Source organism: Parus major, chromosome Z, assembly GCF_001522545.3.
Source record: "Parus major isolate Abel chromosome Z, Parus_major1.1, whole genome shotgun sequence".
Lineage (NCBI taxonomy): Eukaryota > Metazoa > Chordata > Aves > Passeriformes > Paridae > Parus > Parus major.
In genome coordinates, this window is record NC_031799.1 from 34,609,521 (window position 1) to 34,616,701 (window position 7,181).

At 39.8% G+C, this 7,181-nt stretch overlaps 1 long non-coding RNA gene across 1 annotated transcript; it reads left to right on the forward strand.

The window, feature by feature from the left end:
- The first annotated feature begins 661 nt into the window (after positions 1 to 661).
- LOC107215827 lies at positions 662 to 6,375 on the forward strand. The gene is made up of 3 exons (XR_001525283.2): positions 662 to 3,119; positions 3,239 to 3,377; positions 4,718 to 6,375. It is a non-coding gene; the product is annotated as an uncharacterized LOC107215827 (long non-coding RNA).
- Positions 6,376 to 7,181: the final 806 nt, after the last annotated feature.

The window sequence follows — 7,181 nt, forward strand, 5'->3', positions numbered from 1 at the left end:
AAAGAAATGAAGGCAAATATATTTGTACAGTATAATTCATTACTGTTGACCTAAATGAAAGATTACCTGAAATTTAAGGGGCGAAAGAAATTATTTAGCTTGCAGGGTGAGACATTGTTGGACTGAATATCTTGTTTACATGTTTGGAATCTCGAACAACTCTCTTCCAAGCAGAGTGCTGATGCTTACAGCCTCTGAAACATTAGCAGACTGAGACAGCAAGTATTTCAGAAAAAGCCAAGACAAGTTTTTCTTTAAAGGTGACACAAGAAATTATATAGATGACTACAGGTTACTTAGAGACAACTAGCATATCATGTTAATGTGATTATTGTATGGAATAATTGCACTTTCCGTCAGTAGCTCTGGTGACGTGGTCTTCATCAGTGAGATATTTCCCACTACCAAAAAGCTGAAAGCATGTCAGCCCAAACTTCTGTGTTAAATTGTAAAATCAGTTACATTGTATTAATCAACTTTTTATTTTTCTCTTCTTTCTCTCTGATCATAGCATTGTACGGTTCTGCAGTCTGGGTTAGAGTGTGAGAGTCTGCGAGGATCGTTGGCTGGAAACTCTTGGTGTGTGTGAGGGCCGGGCAGGCCGGGCCTTGCCCTGCTGAGGCGAGGCCCTGCCCGCACGGCCCAGCCCCGGGCCCGTGTCCCAGCCCCGCCGCGGCCGCCAGGCCCTGGCACGCCGGAGGCCGCGCTCCACACCCGGCCCTGCAGCCCCAGCCTGGCCGGGCAGTGGCCGAGTGACCGCGAGTCCCAGCCGGGGGAAGGGCCCAGCAAGGCCAAAGGGTATTTAAACCAAAGCCTGCGGCAAGCACGCGTCCTGAGCCTACCTCCTCTTGGAAATTCTGTCAGCTGAACACCACTGGAACCAGGACTGCTAGCTATATTAGTTCTCTTCTACATATTTTCTGTCTTTTTCTCATACTCTTTCTGTTTCTTCTTCTTCTAATTCCCTCTTCCTGAAGTTTTGAGTAACTTCAGAAAAGATGGGTTTGGAGTTTGCAAAGTTATATAGGCTAAGTTAATGCTTTTTAAAATGTTCTGTGTTAATTGAATACTGTTTTGGCAAAGTTCTCTGACTTTCTGATGGTTGTCAGTGATGTTTTTTGTTGTTTGATCTCTTGAGAATATTTTGTCATTATTTCTGCTTTGCATCTAACTCGGGGTACATCCAAATCCTTTTAAGAGTCTAATAAAGCAAGACTTTGGGGCCTTAAAAAGATAATTTACTATTTGCAATCTGTGTGCTGTAGTATTGGCGTAGTTGTCACTGCACTAAACCAAACACAACGCAGAGGCAAGCTGCAGGCAATCCAGGAGACTCCTGGAATGCATGGTGGATAACCTCCTGAGGCGGGTAATAGATAACTCTGCCACAGAGGATGATGTGGTAATGGATCTGATCATCACCAATTTGACCAAATCAACTGGGGACATCAAGAGGCAGCCTGACCGGCAGTGATCATGCATGGGTAGAGTTGGCAAACCTGAGGAATATGGACCAGGACCTTGAATTTTAAGAGTAGAAGTTAATCTATAGGGCCTTCTGGGAAACTGCCCTCTGGAACAGAAAAGCAGATCAGAGCTGGCAGATCTTGAAGGATGCTTTTCAGAGCACAACAGCTCTCAATTCTCATGTGTAGGATGACAGCAAAGAATGCCAGAAGACCGATATGGATGAATCAAGAACTGCTGGTCAGACTTAAACATAAGGAACAAATGCACAGTCAGTGTAAGCAGAGGCAGGTAACCTGGGAAGAATACAGGGACACAATCAATTTTTGTAGGGATGGGGTGAAGAAGGTCAAAGCATGGCTGAAGGTTAATTTGGCAAGATTAATAATAAGGCTTCTGCAGGTACATCAGCCATAACAGGAAGACCAACCACACTGATGAATACAAGTGGTAAATGGTAACTATGGATAAGGAGAAGGCAGAGGCACTGCCTGATCCCTGGAATTATTCAAGGCCAGGTTATACAGGGCCATGAACAACCTGATCTAGTTAGTGGTTTACCTGTCCACAGCAGGTATTATGTGATCTTTAAGGTCCCTTCTAATCCTAACCATCTTATGATTCATTGTATGCTATAAAAATATGTGTAAGTTTCTAAAAATATTAGACATAGAAATTTATACTTAAAAATTGATTTGATTTGCTCAATTAAAGTCTCAAATGACAAGAGAAACATAAATAAACTTTTTAGTCTGAATTTACTGTACTACATTTACAGGTCACTTCTTTTGCATTGTTAGGATCAGCTTGTTATTTTTACTCAACTCTTCTAAAAATAAAAGATTAATGTTGGTTTTAATAAGCTAGATGAGGGCTCATTGAAAGAGTTAGTTGGATCTTTGTTTTGCTAATGGACATCAGAGAATTCTTCATTTAAGAATGCATAAGGAGAACTGGGATGAAAGAAGTACAATTACTTTTAAATATCTGTCCCCAAAAGCTGGGTATCAGATTGGTGAGAGTCCTTATTTTGAGCTGGTTCAGCAAATGTTATTCATGCCTAATGCTATCCTCTATTTGTTTTCAAAAAAGAGGTTTTATTAATTGTCATTGGTGTAGCTGGCTTCAAAATGTAGGTCCTCTTTGTTTACACAGATGTTGTACATCCATGGAAACCATTAATTCCCCCCAGCAATTTTCTGCCAAGTTTCTTTTATGCTTCTCTTGTGGTTGCCCAGAACTCTCAAAGTCTGGTAACATTAAGCACCTGCATTTTCCACTGGAGTGTCTTGTCTGTCCCACATGAAAGGTGGGACAGACACACTTATCCAGCAGACATTCTTAGTATATTTTTGCCAGGTCAGACCTGGAGCATTTTAGAGACAGCTATAGCCCTGACTCAATGCTCAAGAGTATTCTTGAGTCTATTAGAGATCATGTTCTGTAATATCTGGATCATAAAAGGGTATTTGAGCACTGTTCTTGGGAGATGATCCAGCTATCACACTCAAGGATACTTTTATACTATCTTGTCCAGAGTCAGCTTCTTTCAGGCATAAATATTCAGCAGTGGAAAGAGCATGTTTTCATATCATGTGTAGGATTTCTATGTGAGAGGAAGAAGATAGAGATTCCAGTTTTTTCTCCAGAAGGTACGTAAAACCTAACCTGACTTAAAACAGTAAAGTCCAAAGCCCTCTTCTTCTCTTTTTTTTGCCTATTTCATTCTTTCTGTGAATTCATATTCAAATTTACTTCTTTTGTTTTATAGCCTTCATTAATTCTAAGTGATGACTGAAGTTAATGGGACGTTTTCTTCCCACTGAGGTGCAGATTTAATGCATGCTTAAGAACACAGAGAAAGTCTGTCTCAAACGGAAAGCAAAGAGAATGCATAGGCTCCTTGAAAGGTAAGGGTTATAAAAATAAATTGCCAACATCTTCACTGTTTGTTTCTCAGGGACTGAGCTGCCACTAGTACATTATGCATGTTGTTTTTTTTAAAGACACTAATTATTTTACATGATGTTTATTAAGCCCTTTAAATCATTCCTATTCACCAGCTACCCAAATTCTTCAAGTGCAAGCAAAAGAATTAAAGGTCATCCATGGCTTTGACGTGCTTTTGATGAATATGGTCTGTATAACATTTACCACAACTCAGAACAGAAGCCATTATTTAAGTAAAGCTGGTTATTGTTCATTAGTACAAAGAGTGTGCAGTAAATACAATGAAAGATTGCTCGGTTTACTATATCTTTGTCATCCAAAGCAGCTCTATGAATAACTACAGGGATTTGTCTTTGAATGACTTATTTGCTTGCTGCCTAATAAATAACATGTAATTAGGTTAATATATTGTTTCCTAGTTATGCTAGCAATGTAGTGGAGGGAAATAAAAGGGTGATTTCAGATACAAAAGAATGGTAGATAATATTAACACTATCCCTTAAAATGGTTGGGCTCAGAAGGTATGGCTTAAACTTCTGGGAGGTCTATGTGTAAAGGAAGAGCAGAAAATAGGTTTAATGAGTTCCTTATTTCTGAGGTACTGAGTTATTGCACAGGTAGTATAAAACTGCAGCAACTGTTCTGCACTGAATAAAACAGCCATGGTGACCTGACACAAGAGAATGAAAATATGCCATGCTAGTATACAACTCTGGATGTTTTACTCAATCTACCAACATGTTTTCTGGGATCTGTATCTCAGGATCAACAGTGAATAAGTGTCCATTTGCATCACCTGACTCCACTGGAAATAAATTTTTGATTAAATGTCTTGAGAAGACCTCATGGCACTCAGAGGAGTTGCTTGCTTACTGTGTGAATGTTGAACAGGCTAAATGCCATGATGTGTAAGGGCAGTGACAAAAAGCATCAGTAGGCAAAAAATTTTTCATTTGCTCTTTACTAAGAAAACAATGAATATGAGTCACCAGTGATATTTTAAAAATTAAAAGATTGTTCAGTAATATGTTTGCATACCAGCATCTTGTTTTAGAAGAAATTTAGGGATGCTCTTCAGGATGTTGAGACAGTGCATATGCCCCTTAGGCCAAATATAGAATTCTCTTAAACTGCTAATTCCAAATCACCCACAGTTTATAGAACTCAGTATTAGAAACAGTGAGGAACTTTACACATCTGTGTAAAGTGGTCTTTACATAGCTGAGAAGAGGCATGAGTGATCGTTATTCACATGCAATTTTTGTCTTCTAATCAAATATCTTATTCTCTAATGTCACAGGCTTTATGAATTTTCAAACAGGGTCAAATACAGAGAGAAAAAAAAATCAACTTCAATCATGACTGGCAGTCAAGAACATACTCAAATGATTTCTCCAAATCTCTTCGGGCTAACAGAGGAATTAGAGGAGAGGTTTAAGTATCAGTGACACGGATCTTCTACTGCTTTTCCTTCAGTAGCATCTCAGTTCATGTTTGCTAAGCCTGTTTATAAACGATGTGGAAGATTCAATCCTTGTTCTTAACCAGACTGAAAGTACTCACCTATGAAAGTCACCACATCACAGAACAAGCTCTTTTCCTCACCTGTACTTCTGAGGCAGCATGGCCCCTGTTGTTGGGAAAGGCCAGAGGAGAGGATGTTGCTGTCATAATCGGTGCAAGCTGCCAAGGAGATTGATTTTTCCTCAATAAAAATGAAAATAAATCATATGTATCAGGTGATTGGTGATGAAGTAGATTTGTGCACACAAATGGTGGTTCCTATCATCTGTGAAAGGATGTGTCCCAGGGACAAGGGCTGACTTTGTTGGACAAAAGATACACAAGAGATGAGGATTAATGAACATAACTCCAAACATTACCCCCTGGAGAGGTCAGAGACACCCGGTCTGGGAAAAGATAAGAGAACCAAAGAAGGAGGACCAAGTTAGCATTGAAGATGAAGGAAATGATAACCAATAGGAGACTGAATACTAAGAATTGTGTAATTCAAGACCCAACATATGAGAATTTCTTTGGGTTTTGTCTATATAGGTATGTGAAAAGTCTGGTAAGGAGCCATGTGTAATGGAATGATTTTCACTGCACAACCCAGGCATGTGTGGATGAAATTATTTCTACTGCACATCCTGGCCAGAGTAAAGTAATGTCTTGATCCTCTTAACACTGAAAAGATGTTGGAGCGTTTTTATCTTTCCTGCATTTTGGTGATGACATGATTGAAAGAGGCTTAATTGGTGGGTGTCAGCTCTCTTGCTGTCTGTGCTGGGTCTGGCTGAGACAGAGCTAATATTCTGTATGGTAGCCCATAATATGCTGGTTCTTTAGTTCCTTTTTTGGCAAAATGGTGTTGATACACCAATATTTTATCTGTTGCTGAAAAATACCTGTGTCACCCTGAAAACACAGTTTTCTGAGCCTGCTGACACAGTTTCTGAAGACTTTCCCAGGACAGTAACTGTAAACATAGATATGTATACATTCTTTCTGATACACATCCTTTGATAGACATCTCTCACGGCCAGTGCGGTTGGGAAGGTGTTATCCTGACTGTGGTTGGTCCCTGGCTGTAGTCAGAAACCTATAAATTCTGAGAGAGGAAATAATGCTCTCTTCTTTTCACCACACCTCGAGCTGTGTTCATGTGACTTATTTCGTATCCAGCAGCAACATACCTGAATATCTTTAAGGTCCTCTATTTTTTTCCCCTGTTTCCAAATTGAGAAGCCTTGGGAAGGTTAAGAAATTGAGAGAAGACAGCCACAACAGCTGATCAGATCTGACCAAAGTAATATCTTATACAATAATTTGTCATGTTCAGCAACAAAAATTCAAGGGAGGGGAAAGACAAAGGAAGCATCTCTTCTGGTGTTTGTCTTCCAAATTAGCTATTAGGTGTGCTTAGGCTCTACTTTCCAGGAAGTGGCTGGACACCTGACCACCTATGGCAAGTAGTAAACAAATTCCTTTGTTTTGCTTGCATGTACAGCTTCATTAAACTGTCTTTAACTTGATCCATGAGCTCATTCGCCTTCTTTTTGTTGTGTCCTGATCCTGCAGATTTGTGGGTGCTTGGTTTTTTGCTAGAGTCATCCCACCACCCTTTCCTTGTAAACTCAGGACGGGTAACAAGCACTTTTAGAAAAGTAAATTGTAACTCCAGACACAGTTCTAGGATTTCTGCATCTTCTTTTGTATCTTGCATGGTATGTGTTTTGCACCAACAATCTATTCTCAGCAATTTGAAAACCAACTTGTATTCCCCAAGAGTGGCTACAGGCAACGGACTCTGCACACACTGCTTTGAATATCTAGCCCTAAGGCTCTGGCAAATGCACTAAGGCAAGGAATTTTAGAGATGAGATTGTTCCTTTTGTCCTTACCTCACCGCGTTGGATTTACCAGCAACTACTATTCACTGTTCGGTCTGTATCACACACTGTTCTCCCAGTCCTGTGCATTGCCAGAGGCACAAAGGGACAGATAGGGAAAAGTGATCAATTCTCAGTTTGAAGTGAAATGGCAGGTCAGTTGTTCTGTGGGTTTAGAATAGGCAGGAATATAAAAAATGGCTTTGTTGTGCAACACCTCATATGTTTTGAAAACTGCAGTGTACCCTGTTTGAGAACAAGCTGATACTTACCCATTAATTGCACGATTCCCAAATATTTTCAGTCACTTTTCATGGACATTTTAGTAAATCATGGATTTTAGCGCACATTTAACTTGCTTAATAGCATTAT